Raw genomic sequence first — 16,659 nt, forward strand, 5'->3', positions numbered from 1 at the left:
TGATTCCCTGGGCTGCCAAAAGACACGGGAGCCGTTACCCTGAAAGTGATGTGTTTCTGCCAGTGCTGGAAAAGGGCAGGAAAACTGAGAAAAAGCTCCCTTGCTCCCTGCAGAAGGAGAAATTACATAAGGCTTCCCCTTCTAGCAAACAAACAAACAAAATATGAAAGTGTTACCTACTCCAGTGTCTAAAGCACTTGGATGCAGTGAAGAGATGTTTGGCACTGAAACACCCCTTGTGCTGAGCATTGGCTCTATGGATCTAAGGCAGGGATCTATGGCAGTCTGCCTGAAGGTCCCTCAGGAGCCCCCATTGTCCAGGCTAAAGCTCCCTCAGCACCTCCTCCCTGGCCTTGTGCTGCCCCCCCTTGCCCAGCTCCCCTGTCCTTCTGTGCACACGCTGCAGCCCCTCCATGACTTTCTGCTTCCCAGGGCCCACAGCTGCACACAGCACTCCAGCTGTGGCCGCAGCGCTGCCCAGCACAGGCCACGCTCACTGCCCTGCTCCTGCTGCCCCACTGCTGCTGGCACAGCCACCGTGCCCTTGGCCTTCTTGGCCCCCTGGCCCCACGCTGCCTCATCTTCAGCTGCTCAAGGCCGCCAGCCCTGCGTCCTTTTGGCCCACGCAGCTCCCCAGCCACAAAGGTGCCCATTTCACTTCAGATCCAGCAGGCACCATTGCAAGGTGTACATCCTGGGTTTAGCATTACAAGAAAGCAGTCAAGGACTTGCAGCTTTGCTCCCATTCTGGGCTCCAATACAGTTTTCAAAGCAGACTACACAATAGAAAGTATCAACAGACAAAGTCAGCGTCTGGTTTTTGCCTCAGAAGAAGTATTCAGAACTACTCACTTTGTTTCTTTTGCCACACTAGACAAGAATGGCCCCTCAGCTTCATGGACAACACAGTCATCTCCTTGCAGCTTATCAAGGACCAAGAAACAGGCAGACTCAGAGCACCTATCTGCTCTGCTACCGGCTGCTCTGCCTGAAGGGGCAAAAGAGCAACCTGGCAACAAAGGCACCAAAATCCCTGACTTCAAGCAGCAACTCTACATCCCCAGTGTGTCTCTGAAATACTCCCAAGTAAGCACACCCAAGAAGTTTGTGGGGACAAAGTACTGCAAAGAACTTGTGTGGTCAGATCAACATTTTTTTGTGCCTGCAGCTACTTGGCCAGTTTGTGCAGGGGGACAGGTCTCTCCACGCCACAGTGTCCCCTGTGTATCCAACAAGGCTGAGCACAGTGTCTATGACATGCTCCCTGCTCTGGGAACAGGGAGCCTTCGTGCTTCAGGCTGGCCCCTATCAAAATGCCAGGAAGCTGGTGCCTAAACATGACAGACCAAAGCCCATTGTCCAGCTGTCACAGGCTGGGGGCAATCACTGGGTCCTGGCAGGACTCCAGCACTCAGCATCCTCAGCCCTGCTAGCAACAGTAAAGTGCTGGCTGGTCAGAAACTTGCAGCTCTGCCCTGCACTAAAGACAGCAGCACACACAGCTGGCACTTACTGGCTCAGAATGTTCAGGCTGGGGTGTGAGCACAGCTGGAGGCCGGCGCTCATCCACCTCATTTGCCTCCTCTTCGGCCTCCTCTCCATGAGCAGAGGGGGCCAGAGGAGAGACTGCTGTTGGTTCTGGGATCTGTGGACAGACAGCAGTGTGGGGGACAGAAAGTTACCTATAATTTATAACCTTATTTCTATTCAGCACTTTATTCTATTCAGCTCTATTTCTACAACCAGCTCTACTAAGGACAAATCAGAAACTTTGATAACAATGGGATTCTAAGTCACTGTGGCTAAATTTAAATGGGCTAATTCAACAGAATTGCTAATAGTTCTGAATTAGACATTACGCCCTGGCTACTATCGAGAAGCAACATTCTCTCTGCAACATGAGCTTTTCATTCCTTGAAAGTTCTGAAATGGAAAATTAGGAAATAGCCATAGATGCCTTTGTTATTGCTGCTGCAGACATGGAAATGGATTTTCTTTCAGCCTTCCTAGCTGGCCCTCCACACTCTACTGCCACAGGCCAAGCTCTCAGCTTGCTCTACAATTCTTAAGCACCAGGAACATGAAATGTTCCTTTCTCACTCACCTCAGGATCAGCACCTTTGAATACACGCTTCAGGTGACTTGTAGTGGGCAACGGAAAATGAACAAGTGCTGTGAGAAAACTGCCTGGGCTGCTGAATCTCACAGAAGAGAAGTCGTCAACCCAAACAGAGAGTATTTTTCTTGATCAACATCCCTCCACGTGACATAGTTCTTTCACACAGCCAGCAAGAGATCAGGACAATAATCTTGGTTGTGCCTACACTTCAGCCTGTTTAGCCAGTAAATGAATAAAAATATGATCAAGAAAATGCAAATTGTTCTTTAACACTCAATGCTTCTATTCTGTTCTGTCCAACAGATAAAGCAGCTTTTGTTCTCTTGTCTTTCAGGTACTTTAAAAAAAAAAAAAAGAAGTCGCATGCACTAATTCCCATTAAGTTGCTGAAAACAGTCACCCAGAAAAACGTGCCCCAAACCCCCCTGAGCTGTGGCAGTTCTATTGTGAAACAGCACAGCAGCAGCTCCAGGCTCAGGAGCAGACACTCACTGCTTTGGTGTTTGCACTTCACTGCAAAGGGAATCACTCTTTTAGCACTCAGCCAAGGGTCAAAACGGACAGTCAAATCCTTTCATTACAAAATTTGGAATAAAAGAAGCTTTCCCTGAGTTCTGGAGAGAACTACAAAGTCTTTAGAAGGCCTTCTGAGAAGGCCTCCCAGTCTGCATTTTGTAAGTTGTCCTGCTTGTCCCAGCAAACTGAGGAAATGACAGACTCTGATGCCACAGACTCTCCCGTGGAGGGAACGGAAGCCCTGCAGGTTCCCCTGCAAATGCTGCCCCTGTGGCTACAGACACCCCCTTTTTAGCTGAATGCCTTGACAGGAGCTTTACCAAACCAGTGGCATCCTAATGCTCTTTCTGTTTCAAAATCAGAAACTCAGCCACCAAGAAAGAACAGGAAGACATACAAAAGCCAGGTTAGGTTACACCCTAACCTAAGCAGAAGTGTGTGAATGTTTGAGGAAGATGATGTGGATGGATCTGTTGTGATTTATGGTGTGTGTTGTGTTGAGAAAAGTGAGCACTCTGTCCCCTCGTAACGAGATACTCCTTTTCCCGTGAGCCTGTGTGTGTGGACTTTCTAATTGCAGGGGTTGGTGTTCCCTGTGACACCTGGTGCTTGGGTATACAGGGGGGTTGAGTGGTTTTTCTCCCACACTCCCACACGGTTTTGTTTGGGGAGATTTTAGGATTTTGTTTTCAACAAGTGCAGCAATTTATGCAGAAAACTACAGTGTGGTGATTTATTATGTTGAACTATGGTAGTTCCTTTCTACCACCCCCTTCCCCAAGGGTTTAAAATCTCCTGCCACAAGGTGGACGCTCTCTTTACTCCACTGGACATCCTCTTTCCTCTCCTGGACACTCCCTTTCTCTCCTGGAGCTGTTCTCCATTAAAGCTGTGGGACTTTGGTCCTGGGAAGAGAGAGCGCCTCTCGTTTTTTGCTTTTGTCCTTGTCAGTGTCACTGGGCCCAGAGCTCGCCAAACTGATCCCCCACGAGATGAAAAACAACAAATGGTCCCATATACACAGCTCAGAAATTGGCCACATTTTTGATGGACTGTAGCGTTTGCCACACTTCTGGAATTCCCTATTCCCACACAGATCAGGCAATTGTTGAAAGGATGCACCACACTCTAAAACCCATTCTAGGTCAACAAAAGGGGAAGTGGCCCAAGCAACACCTCTGATAAGGTTGAGCAAAGCTTTATATGTCTTTATGTTTTGAATAGCTCATTTGCAGGACCTAATCCTCTAATTTTGAGGCACTTTTCAAACAGCACACAGGAAAAATTGAAAGAAAATCCTTCAGTTTTGATCAGAAACCTTGAGTTAGGACAAATTGAAGGACCATTTCTGCTAATCACTTGGGGCAAAGGGTAGGCTTGTATTTGCACAGGTGCCAGACTTAACTGGGTCCCCGCGAAGGACGTGAAACCATCTCATACACAGGAGCACACCGACAATTCCACCAGCAGGGAAATGAGCACGCAGACGTGAGCCGCACGGAGAAGCGACGGTTCATGCCAGACATTCCCTGTTCAGCCTGTGAAAGCTACAAATCTTGAGTTTGATGTTGATTTTTGGACTGTGAAAATGGTTTGTATCATAGATCTCTTTCAGCAAAAACGTGGTGTCCATTGTGTTCAAAAGAATTCTAAGATATCCAAATTTGTAAAAATTGAAGGTTAGAGGGACAGTTTAGTGCCCTATAGTTGGCCAGTCCCTGACCAAGTGCTAAAAGATTTGCTTGAGAACTGAAATAGATGGGGAAGCTTCTGCCAAGAAACAGCTGAACAGGAACATGGAGCTTGATCAAATGATATACTGGCACTTGTTGGTTTTTCTTGCTTGCTTTTGCTGTGCATACATGCCTGTAGATGAACCAAAAATGAATGTTTGCCTTGCTTTAGCCAAGTCAGCAGGCTCAGGCATCATGTGTTTGACCAATTTGAGCCCAGACAAACCCTTTGCCACCTGTTTGGTCGGTGTGCCTGTGCCAGCCAAGGAGTAGCCAATACCCAATGGTGACAAATATTGGTGTGAGGCTGCCAACAAGACCAATCCCATAACCAGCTGGCATCATTGGGCCCCTGATCTTCTTAAAGCACCTTCTGAACCTCAAGAATTCAAATTCTTGGTTCACTGGTGATGGAATTTTGTGCTGAGTTTCAGTACCAGGGAGATCCACAGTTAAATGTTACTCCCCATCATCCTGAGGACAGATACTCAAGTTTGTGGTGCAATTGTACTACCCCAGTGCCCCCTAAGGGTGAAACTGCTGACGAGTAGATGACCTAGATGAGTCCCCATGACAATGAGCAACAGAATATTGGCTCATTTGTGGAGATAGAGCCTGGCAGGACATTCCCTCAAAAATTAAAGGTGGCCCATGTAGCATCAGACAACTCACTGTGATAGTACCTATCGTTAAAAAAGCCATCAAGAGAAAACAGAGAGAAAAAAGATTTGTCCATCATTATAAAGAAAACTGTAATAGCAATTTCAGACCCTAGGGCCCTGCAAAATGAGGTACATCGAATTTATTTCTGCATCAACTTGCCTCGGGCAAGGCATTGAAACCATTACACCGATTGGGGTGTTGGCTGAAGAAAGAAGACAGTGCGACTTCCATTGCAATTAGTGACATGATGACTGATGTTAGTGCTGTCAGACATGCAACCTTACAGAACAGAGCAGCAATTGATTTCCTTAGCAGCCATTCCATGTGTTCAGTGTCATCCCCATGTTCAACACTGTCACTGTCAGCTTTGACAGCTTTTGGACTGTGTTTGAGAAGTCAAATTTTTCTGACTGTTGAAGGGCTTTGGGGCCCAGAGTTCTTGTTAGGAACAAGGGATTAAGTGTGTGAGCCATGGAGTTGTTGGACCAGGTGTTTTGTGTAAGTGGTGAGAAGGGTTTCTTCCTTTCTGTTTCTCTTTCAAGGGGAATATTAATGTTGCCCCTGAGTCCTCAGGAGGGGAGCCTGTGGACTGAGCTGCAGCAGAGGGAGCTTTGCCTGGCACCGAGAGCTGTGGGAACAATTCCCAGGAGCCCGAGGAGCCTGGTAAGGACAGAGCCCCCACTGGTTTAGAGAGGGGTGAGATGGCTGCTCTGAGCCTGCTCTGGCAGTGAGGGAGATGAGAAGGGTTGAGTTCCTCTCTGCAGGCTTGGTGCTTCCTGGTGCCTTGAGTTCAAATCCTGCACTGGCACAACCTGCCTGAGCCCTGCCCTCCACGCTTCTCCAGAGGCTCTGGCACTGAGTCCTCTGTGGGAATCCACAAAATTAGAGGGTTTTGGGAAAGCTGAAAAAGGCAGGTCTCAGATACAGTAGAGCTGTTTACAGCTAAGCAGCAGCCATGAGATAGGTCAGCAGAAAAATTATTTAACCTGTAGAAAAGCAAGGACAAATAGAACAATGATCTGTGTATTAATGCTGGTCTAGAAGACCCCTCTAAGCTACAGAAAAGTTTATCTAGCAAGATATTGGGAAGGTTGAAGCTTAATAATGGAGCTCAGTGCATTGTGTTTTAAGGCTTCCAAGTAGGTATTGTATTTGACATAAGCGAGCATTGTTTTAACCAAAGGTACCTGTGCTTATAGTGATTGGATAGAACTACTGTCAATGTGCTTTTGCTTTGTGTGATTGGTCAAAAAACTTATAAAGTAAGTTGTAACGCTAAGTTCTTTGTCTACTGCCTGGGATGTGAGCTGCTGGCATCTTCCCATGGTCATACCCATGCAATGAGACTGATGCTGGAAAACAAACAGCTCGAGGCGCGTTCGTAAGCAGCCCCGGCCCGTTCGTGATTTCTACATAGCCCCTGCCAGCGTCAAATGGCACGGCTTGATTTGCAGGGCAGGCAGTCTTAAACATCTGCAATATCCTATCAGAGTCCTAGTATGGCTTCATTCAAAGAAAGAGGAGAGTGCACCTAACACTGACCACTTGTTAGGCAATATCTTCCACCTTGCCCTTGTACCCCTACAGAGAGGCTGTCTGCAAAATGCCCAGAACACTCTCCAAATCTGCAGCAAGTACAGGAAAATCAGGCAGAGAATCTTTCTGTTTTCAAGGTCCCCCTTCCTAGGCGACTTGACCCTTTCCACCTGATTCTCACTTCAGATCTACCCATGATAGAGCACTGCAGGAAAACACTTTAAAGGGTCATTAACCAGGACCTGCTTGGAAAGCAAGGGTAGAAGCTCTTTCCCTCCCTGATAGGATGCGGGCTGGCAACTGCTGCTCTGAAGATGTGCAGCTGCTCCTCTCTGGAGAGGCCATGGAAGGGCTGTGATGGTCTATGGGAACCAGAGGAATGATGAGCTCAGGTTGGCATTTAAGCTTCATGGGAACAAGCAGAATGAAGAGCTCACAGTGGAGATGAAATTTGCCTGTGCCTGGCTCCTCCGATGAAACCCCAAGAAGTCCAGATGAAGCAAACACCTTCTCCCAAGAAGCCAGGAAAACCTCAGAGTCCTGAGCACCTGCACTTAGCCTGGAAGGGCCTGGAGGCAGCTCTGAATCCTCAGGTGAGGCAGCACTGAGGTCCTGGTATGAGAGCGCTGTGTAGCAGTGAGGGAAGGAAAAGGGAAGCAAAGGGAAGGCTGGGTCACTATTGGTCTTTGGGTGTGTTTCCCTTGGCAGCAACTGTACTTCTTTCAGGGAAAACAAAAGCTCCCTGAATTGTTAAAACTGAAAATCAGGAACAAAGACTCTCTAACTAGTCAAAGTTACAAAGTGGTGTGTTCATTACGCCGGCGGGCGGCACAGAGGAGGGTCATTCCCCAAATGCGTGACTGCTGGCCGGGCTCGGCTCGGCTCGGCACAGCACAGCAGGATCCAGCAGGACAGGGAAGGGCAAGGCAGGCACGGAAGGGCAGGGCAGGGCACTGGGAGCAGGGACAGGCTCTGTCCCCACGCTGCATGCTGTGCCTGGGTCACCATCGGGGGCAGAGAGGAAGGACATTGCTCTTGGCTGCAGAAAGGAGGAAAAGGGAGAGTTAGAAAACATTCATTTGGACTCCTTTTCAGCAGACTAGCTGGTTTCATCTCACCATGTCTCCCTGTCTTTGGCAGAATTGGCACATTTCTCGTGATTCGGAGTCAGCTACAGCAGCAGGAAGGGGCAGCAATTTTGTCAGCATTGATATCAAAGCCAAAGTGCTGCCCCATGGATGGATGTTGCTTTCTTCAAGAGATTTCTGGCCTTGAGTTGTAGTGAATTCATACTGGTGTCTTCCCAAACAGACTTGCTTTTTTCTTTCCTCAGGAATCACCTCTTCTTTTTCTTCCCCCTATCTGGGGAGAGCTCCAATGCAAATGCCTCCTGCAGCCAAGTTCTGCCACTGTAGACTGACAAAGGAGATCTTGCAGTGGGGAGAGACTCCCTAGAGCTGCTGTGGAGAGCTGAAGGGGGAAGCTTTGTCCCTTAGTCTTGAAGTCTTGTTGGGGAGCTGCTCGTGCTCAGGGGGACAGACACTTATGATGTTTATCCAAGCCTTGTAGGTTCATTCCTGAGCTTCCTGACACACCACCGAGACTTTGGGGTTGTCATATTGGCAAACAAATTACAGTCTGGGCGCTTCTTGAAATGCTTCAGTTATTCTTTTTTTGCTTTTCTGCAGAAATGTTGTCACCATCTATTCCTTCCAGAGAATCTTTTCCTACTTTTTGGGGAATTCCTTTTGCTGCCCTCCCAGATCAGTCCAATTCCCAGGGCTCCTTCCCAAAGTGAGCTGCAGCCCATGCCCTCCACTCTCCAGCTGGAACAGAAGGAAGCACAGAGTTTGCTGTTGTGGCAGTGGAGCTTCTCTCTCCTGCCTGCTTTCCCTTTGGGACAGGTTGGTGTGTGCTCATTTGGTAAAGGCAGGTTTAAACTCTGAAGCAGTTGTGTTTCAAACTGCTCCCTTCTCCAGCTCTTCTGTGGGTATCCTTGGACAGAAGGCCTCTTGGTGGGAGCTGCCAGTGGTAGGTTAAGGAAGGAGGTTGATATTTCAGGGCTGTGACTGCTGAAAGCAGCTGGTTTCTGGAGGTGTCCAGAGCTGGGAGTGGCTCATTTCTCACCTGCCTGCAGAAAAGGAAGTTGCAAAGTGGGAATTTCATTTGTGGAGGTAGGTCTCAGGGGTGTTTGTCAAGAGACAGGCTGGCAGAGAGGCAGGTCTCATGCTAAACTGGCTGTGTGTTTGTTTTGGTGGTGGGGAGGGTCAGAGATGCAGACACAGACACCAGCTGAAGGAACAATGTAATTTACTGTAATGCAAAAGTGCAAACAAGAGTCAGGAAAGGATAAGCTAAGCAATGCACCTCAGCATTATTACAAAAGGGTGCCTCTGGTGATTCAGGAAGATCCATCACCAGGTAGCCCAATGGTTTCCCCTTCATCCAGAGCTGCACATCAGCTGGGGGAAGCTGTCCCAGCCAAGCCCTGCAGAGCCACGGCCGGGAACTGGGAAATCCTGCGGTGCCTCCACCTTTGGCGGCCATGAGGCTCCCGAGAGCGCTGTGAGAGTAGCCCGGCTCCGACAGTGCTGGACGAGCAATGTGCCAGAGCTTCTGCTGGGGGCACAGCTGGTGTCATTCTCCTCTTGGTTTTTCTCCATGAGCCTGCCTAAGAACCAAGAGAGCTGGCTTAGATCCAGCACCTCCAGGCAGGGCCAGACATGGCCTTGTCAAGATTCTAAATGCTGAAAGGTTTCCCCAGGGAGTGGACACCTCAATCCTACTGCTAACAACACTTTTGTAATGGGTGGATACATAGGTCCACTTGCTGTTTGTGTCCTTACCAAGTGCACCGGTAGGGTTGAGTTGCTGAGCACATGCACAGTTCCATGCAATGCCTTGTGTTCCTGAAAGCTGTACATCCCAGTCTCCTCTGCAGAAGACACAGGCTATGAAAACAAGGCCAACTTGTTACCTAGGTTTTCTTCCCTCAGGACTTGTTTGACACAATATTTTTTCGAAGGACTGCATTTGCCTCTCCTCAGCTTTCTTATTTAAAGAAGAGAGCTGAAGGAGTTTCAGGCATGAGAGTGCCTGATCTCTCTTTCCCTCTAATGGCTCTGCCTCTCAGAGTCCCGGTTACCTGCCAGTGCTTTGGCACGGGAGTCATTCCTTCCCTAAACTCCATTCCCTAAACACAAGTGGACTTGAACTGCAAAGCCTCTCTTTGCAGTGGGATTGCTTTTGCCCTACAGCCTCCATGGGCAAGGGCTTTGTGGGAGCAGGGGCCATCAGAGCCTGTGTCCTGAAACAGAGCCAGGAAAAGGAGCAGATCCTGCTGCCTTCTGCTACTGCTGATCCTAGCAGCAAGTCCCCTGACAGTTCCTTCAGGGAACTTCACACAAAGGGCTTCCATCATATCAGTGCTTGTGAGACCTTCTTGCTTCCCAGTTGTCCTCAATTTTGGAGCATCTCAGCACTTGTGTCCATGGCCCTTCCTTCATCCCCAGCCTGCAGCAGTCACAGTCACTGGTGCCTTCCCCCTTGCTGCAGCTCATTTGCCAAAGTGCTGCCAAAGGCAGCAGAGCTGGCTCAGGATCCCTGTTGGCTTCTGGTCTCTGGGATGAGCTTCAGGGGGACACTTGGAGCACTTCCTAAAGAGCTGCTTGTGGGATGGGGGGTGGATTTGTCCTCCCCGGTGTCAGACACTGAAATACAATAGTTTATGCTTTAAACATTTTTATGAAAGACTTTGACCTACTACAGCAGAGCTTTGTTACAAAAGCTGCAGAGATGACCACCACATCCTGAATTGGGCTCTGAGAGGCCCTACAGGGTTCTCTGATGAAGAGGAGATAAAGTAACAGCTCAGGGGCATTCAGGAAGCACAAGCCAATGCTTTCAGGGTGGAGATGACAGCCCCAGGGCTATCAGCTGCCAGGTTCACACAGACCCTGGCACCAAAGCTGGGGGCAGAGAGGCTTTGGGCGAGTGCTGGAAAGCCTCTGGTGAGAGGCAGTGGCCGCCCATCCTCTGCTGGGCAGAGCCCAGCTGTGGGGCCCTTCACAGGGGGAAAGCTTGTCCACAAGAGAGGGGGTGATGTGCCCCATCAAAGGGCCCCCAAAGGGGTGCCCAGACCCTGCACCAGAGCACTGCAGCACGATGCCACAGACCCTCAGGGCAGCAAGGGACAGTGTCCAACTGCCCCCCCACAAGGGAGGCACCTGGGCATTCCACCTCTCAAAGCGTGCGTTAATCCAGGGAATCCCTCACTCGTCAGGATGTGTGGCAGTGTGGTGTGGGACCCTCACCACCAAGGAGACCAGATGGAGGAGAGCAGCGAGACATGGTGGGACCCTTGGATGGGTGATAAAGCTGTCACACATAACCCCTGCCACCCTCTCCCTGTCCCCCCACCACCCATGCACACTTCCTTCTCCTCCTTTCTTTTCTCTTTGTTTCTCTTTGCCTCTTTTACTATTCAGTAAATTACACCAATTTAGCACAAATCACAGAACACCCATCACGACTGACAAATGGCATTTCTTGCAGATTGCTACAGCCACACTGCTGATCCACAAATACGCAAGAATCAATTTCAGCTGAAAAATGTTGTTTATTACAAATTGCTACACCCACGCTGACAATACAGAACTATACAAATCTCAATTTAGGTTAAAACCAGGAATTTATTAGATTATTACAACCAGTCTGTGTAAAAATATACAAATACTAACTTCAGTTAACAAAACTAAATTTATTGCCAAACTCCACAACAACTCACTATACACAAAGATCAATTAGGCGTTTAACAACTTAATTTATTACATATAACTACAAACGAATAAATAGCAACACAACTGTATATATAGGAAACAGAACTAAACACAGACATAACAACATCCTTGTATACTTAGATAGAAATATACACATAGATGTAATTACAAACAAATACGTATATATACACGTACATATACACAGAGTATACATCCCTAAACAGCACACATACAGAAATAGTCCTATACAAATGGGAACCCACAAATGTGCATATCCAAATGATAATCCATCTCTAGACATTTATACGTAACAGACACGTCTAGAGATGGATAGACATGTCTATCCAAATGGATAATGCAATTCTAGACATGTCTACACGGAACTCAAAGCAGAGGGATCCCAGCTGCCCCATCTTCAAAGCCTCTCGCTTGGTCTCCTCCTCCCGTGCAGAGCAGCTCCCCTGGACAGGGACAGCAGATGGGACATCTGGCAAGCAAAGGGAACACTCAGTGAGTGTGGGGACCGTTTCCCTTGGCAGCAGCTGCACTTCCATCAGGGCAGAGGAAATGTCAGAGCCTCCCCAGGGGGTCAGAAAGAGAAAGCAGCCGAGCAGCCAGGCTGTGGTGAGCGCAGCCGCGGCGGGACTGTCCCGCAGCCCGGCAGAGCCGGAACAGCTCCCGGGCCCTGCCGGCACAGCTGCCTTGCCCAAGGACAGTCCCTGTGCCAGCCGGGGCAGCTGCGCTGAGCAGCCCCAGCACGGGCAGGGCCCGCTCCTGCCCCGCCGGGCAGTGCCCACGGCCACAGCCCACGGCAGCCTCAGCCCCACCTGCCTCCCCGGGCCTTTGGCCTCAGCCGGGCTCTCTCCAGGCTGGCAGCAGCTGGGCCCCGTTCACTGCTCTCGCTGCTGGCCTTCAGCTCCTCCCTGCTGGCTCCCGTCAGTCTCTGGCTGTCCTCAAGGTCTTCATGGCAGCTGTGGCAAAAGCAGAGCCTCTGGAATTGCTTCCAAGGCCTGGCAGAGCTGCAGCCCCGGAGCCCTCTGTGCTCCCTGCTGGCCCCCTCCATCCCCTCAGCCCCGCCCTGCTCTCGGTGAAGCCCCAGCCGCCTTCAGTTTCTTCAGCCCCTCACAGTCCTCTCACGCCCCTCAGTCCCTTCTGAGCCATACCGTCCCCTGAGACCCACCACCCTGCCAGCCTGTGCCACTTCCCTGTCACCTCGGTGCCACCATGGCCTGCGGCTGCCCCACAGCCCTCAGCCCCAGCAGCAGCTCAGGGTCACCGTCCCTTTGGCGCCACGGCCCCCTCAGCCCCCTCAGTCTCACCGTCCTTCAGCAGCTCCTCAGGGACAGTGCCTGGGGCCAGCGGCAGCTCCCACCGCTCCAGGGACAGCCGGGGCTGGAAGTGCTGCTCCGCCCGGCCCGGCCGCCAGCTCGGACCCAGCACAGGGACAGGGGACACAGGGGGCACCGGGGGAAAAGCAAGAGGTGAAAAAGGCAGCCGAGGGGAAAAAGAGGTACAAATGCAGCCTAGGCCTACACAAACAGCAATCCTTCCATCGATCTCTCCATCTAAACATTCCTATTCCTCTTACTATATAACTATACACATTTATAAATCTAACTTCATATATATATATATATATATATATATATAAAAATATAAATATTTTACTCTACACATATAAAATTCTAACTCTGAAAATCTATAAATGTCTACACATTTATAGATGTAAATATACATCTATAAATGTATATATATAATAAAATATAATTATATCCCATCTATAACTATATACATATCCACATTTAACTATACAGATCTATCAATATATGTCTACATAAATAGAACACTATCATCTATAAATGGAATTATAACCACTAATAAATAACCATATAAATCTATAAATATATCTACAAACAGAGGAGTTCTACCTGCCTGATGGTCACAGGCTCTCCCCTGTCTCTTCCAGCCCTCCTGGAGATGTTGGTCAGATGGCATCTGGGAAGCAAAGGGAACACTCAGTCAATATTGGCCCTTCTGCACCTTTCCCTTGGGCAGCAATTGTCCTTCTACCAGGGGCTGTCAAAGATGACCTGAAAGGCAGACTCTCACTTGGCAATTTGAAGCAATGTGCCCTTAAAAGAATGGGACCATTCCAAGTGTTCAAAAGTGTGCTTCAAAACACTGAAGTATCTCGATAAAGTCTCAGCCCCACAGTGCAAAGGGCACCCAGGAGAGCTCGAAACACAGACAGTCCCCGCTGCCACAAGGAAGCCCGGCCTTGTTCTTTCTCTGAGCTGACAGAGAGACCTCAGTCCTCCCTGAAATGGCTGAAGCTGAAGGTGCTGGGAGCTGAGTCATGAACCAGCTCCATTACCTGGCATCTACAAACTGCCCTCTGCAGTGAGCAGCAGCTGCTCCAACTCGACCATCAGCTCTGGCAGCAAGGGCTGGGAGGGACAGAGCTGCCTACAAGGCCTGCAGGCTGCACCAGCTGGGCTAAGGGATGGATCCACAGTGCTCCTTCTCTCCTCTTAGGCCTCCCTAATCAGGGGTCATTCAAGCTTTTCCTTCTGATACTGGAGTTACTGTGATTTTTCAATTGGTTGGCCTCTGATGCTGTGCTCCTTGTTTTTCTTGTGGGTCAGGACCAATACCAGCAGACTGGTGCTACATTCAGTCAGTGATTTGGACTTCTACCCTGACTTTTTGCTCTTTTTTTCCCCTGTTCCTTCAAGAGTCGCTCAGCCTGGCCTCCACTGGCACCTTGCAGTAAATTTATCCACCAACTTCAGCAAAAACTGGGACACCCGGCATGGTGACACAACTCGCACAAGGTCAGGTTTATTCCCTGCTCTCTGCCCCAGCAGAGGACTCCGTGTCAGAGCCTCCGGAGAAGCGTGGAGGGCAGGGCTCAGGGAGGTTGTGCCAGCGCAGGATTTGAACTAAAGGCACCAGGAAGCACCAACCCTGCTCAGAGCAGCCATCTCACCCCTCTCTAAACCAGTGTAGGCTCTGTCCTTACCAGGCTCCTCGGGCTCCTGGGAACTGTTCCTGCAGCTCTTGGTGTCAGATGTAGCTTCCTCTGCTGCAGCTCTGTCCACAGGCTCCCCTCCTGAAGAATCAGGGGCAACACCAACATTTTCCTGAGCAGAAAAACAGAAAGAAAGGAACCCAAAGATCACTCACTATTCTGCTGGAATTGTATCAGGGATACAATAACTCTCCTTCTCCACTCCCAAAGGACATGGAGCACAGAGGAGGGAACACTGTCCACATAGTTCACATGACAAGCCTTTTAAACTCAGGATTCAGGGGGCCAAGGTGAAACTGAAGCTCTTACAAAATGACCTTTGAGACAAAACATGAACACAGAGAACCAGAAGACACCACGTGAGGGGACGTGCCCCCACGCTCTGACCCTGCCTTATCCCAGAGCTGTGAGAAATCAGCCAGCACAAAGCCAGGGGCTCTCCTTGCTGCCAGCACGGCTGCCAGCCCTGCCCAGGGCTGTGTGCTACAAACCCACAGGCAAAGCACACATTTCTGCCTGGCAGTCTCAGCACCCCCAGCCAACTGCTCACACAACCCATCACAAGGTGCTGCTTCTCGGAGCCCTCTGCTGCTGCCCCGCGTGTGTCATCCAGGCAAACATTGATGCACCCAGGCTATTTCCAGGATCACATTTGTGATCAGTGGCAAAAAGCTGTATATCGTTATGGTAGGGAAAAAAACCAACCCAAAAGACAGGAAAAGCCAGACAACCAAGTAGTGTTTCTGTTCCACTGAGGAAGCAAATGGCCACAATGAAGCAAATTACCTTTGGACACAAAGATATTCTCCCTATGACCAGTTTCAGAATATTCATCTCTTCTGCCATAGTCCATCCATCAGAACCCTAAAGATTCTAAAGATGGTTCTGAGCCTGCAATGTTTCCTTTTATTATGGAATAAAATGCTTCTCTAAACTGCTATGTGTGACTTTACAGAAGACAAAAGTCGTCACTTGAGAATAAGGTATTGGTAAATCCAAAAAATCCCACTCCCCCCCTTGAGTCATCATCACAACTGTACTGCAGGCAATGGGTCAGCACATCAACAGAAAGACAGACATTCTTTGGCCAACAGTGTAATAATCTGCAAAGGACAGAGAGCTGCAGCTGCAGCCCAGCCCCAGCCACGGCTCTGGGAGCACCTACACGCACGGCAGGGCTCACACAGCAGCAGCAGCTGCAGCCCAGCCCTTGCTTTGCCTTGGCCTTCCCACCCAAAAGAGGCACAGCCCACATCTGCTGCAGCTGCAATAGAGGCACCTCTGGCATGCCCCTCCCTGCACGGGACACTTGGCCTTCAGTGCCACTTCTCCAAACACTCTTGTCCTCTTTCCCAGCAAGTAAAACCTCTTCTTCATTTCTTCTTCATCTCCTCTTTTAGAAATCTTTCTTTACCAAGAATAATTCAATAACTAAATAATAATGATATAAGTTCAATTAAAGAAGCCTTTGCTTGTCAACCATGTAACAAGGTTCAAAAGCTCTCAGTCCACCCCCTTTTATCCCCATCCAATGGAATTACCTGCGCAGAGGGAGATCTTTCAGACAGGGACCTCCTGATCTCCCGAATCATTTTCTCTACAGCAAGGCCCAGATCTGCTGGTGGCCATTCCTCCTCCGCAGGTGCATTCTGTGCTGAGCTGGAGGCCGTCCATGCTGCACAAGCTGCACTGCTGGGCGGAGCACTGGGCCCTGAAGTGCCCAGGGTGGCTGCAAGAATCCAAACACATTGGTCAGGCTCCACAACGTGGCTGTGGGACACAGAGCTCTAGTGCTGCTGTGGATCAAACATCACGGGAAGCACACAGCAAAACCAGGCAAAGAATCTTTTGGCCTCCTAGGTGCCCCTTCCTAGTAGGCTCGACAACTTCTGGCCGAGAATGGCAGAGCCTTGAGGCAAACTACTTCAAACGGTCACTTTTCAGGACCTTTTGGAAAAACAAGGTTACAACTCTTTTCGTACCTTGTGCGTCGTAGGCTGGGGGCTGCTGCTCCCTGTGGAGCTGCTGGAAGCTGCAGGGCTGGATGGCGAGCACCTCCCGCTCGGCCGGAGGCAGCTGCTCCCTGTGGAGCTCCTGGAAGCGGCTGCGGGGCCTCTCCCGCCCGAGCGGCAGCGGCCGCTCCCCGTGGAGCCCGAGCAAGTGGCAGGGCGGGATGCCGAGCACCGCCCGCTCGGCGGGCGGCGGCCGCTCCCCGTAGAGCTCCTGGAAGCGGCTCGGCCCCTCCCGCCGGGCCGGCAGCGGCTGCTCCCTGTGCAGCAGGTG

This window comes from Melozone crissalis, unplaced genomic scaffold (assembly GCF_028551555.1).
Source record: "Melozone crissalis strain CALT ecotype California unplaced genomic scaffold, PUWL_Pcris_2 ptg000073l_1, whole genome shotgun sequence".
NCBI lineage: Eukaryota > Metazoa > Chordata > Aves > Passeriformes > Passerellidae > Melozone > Melozone crissalis.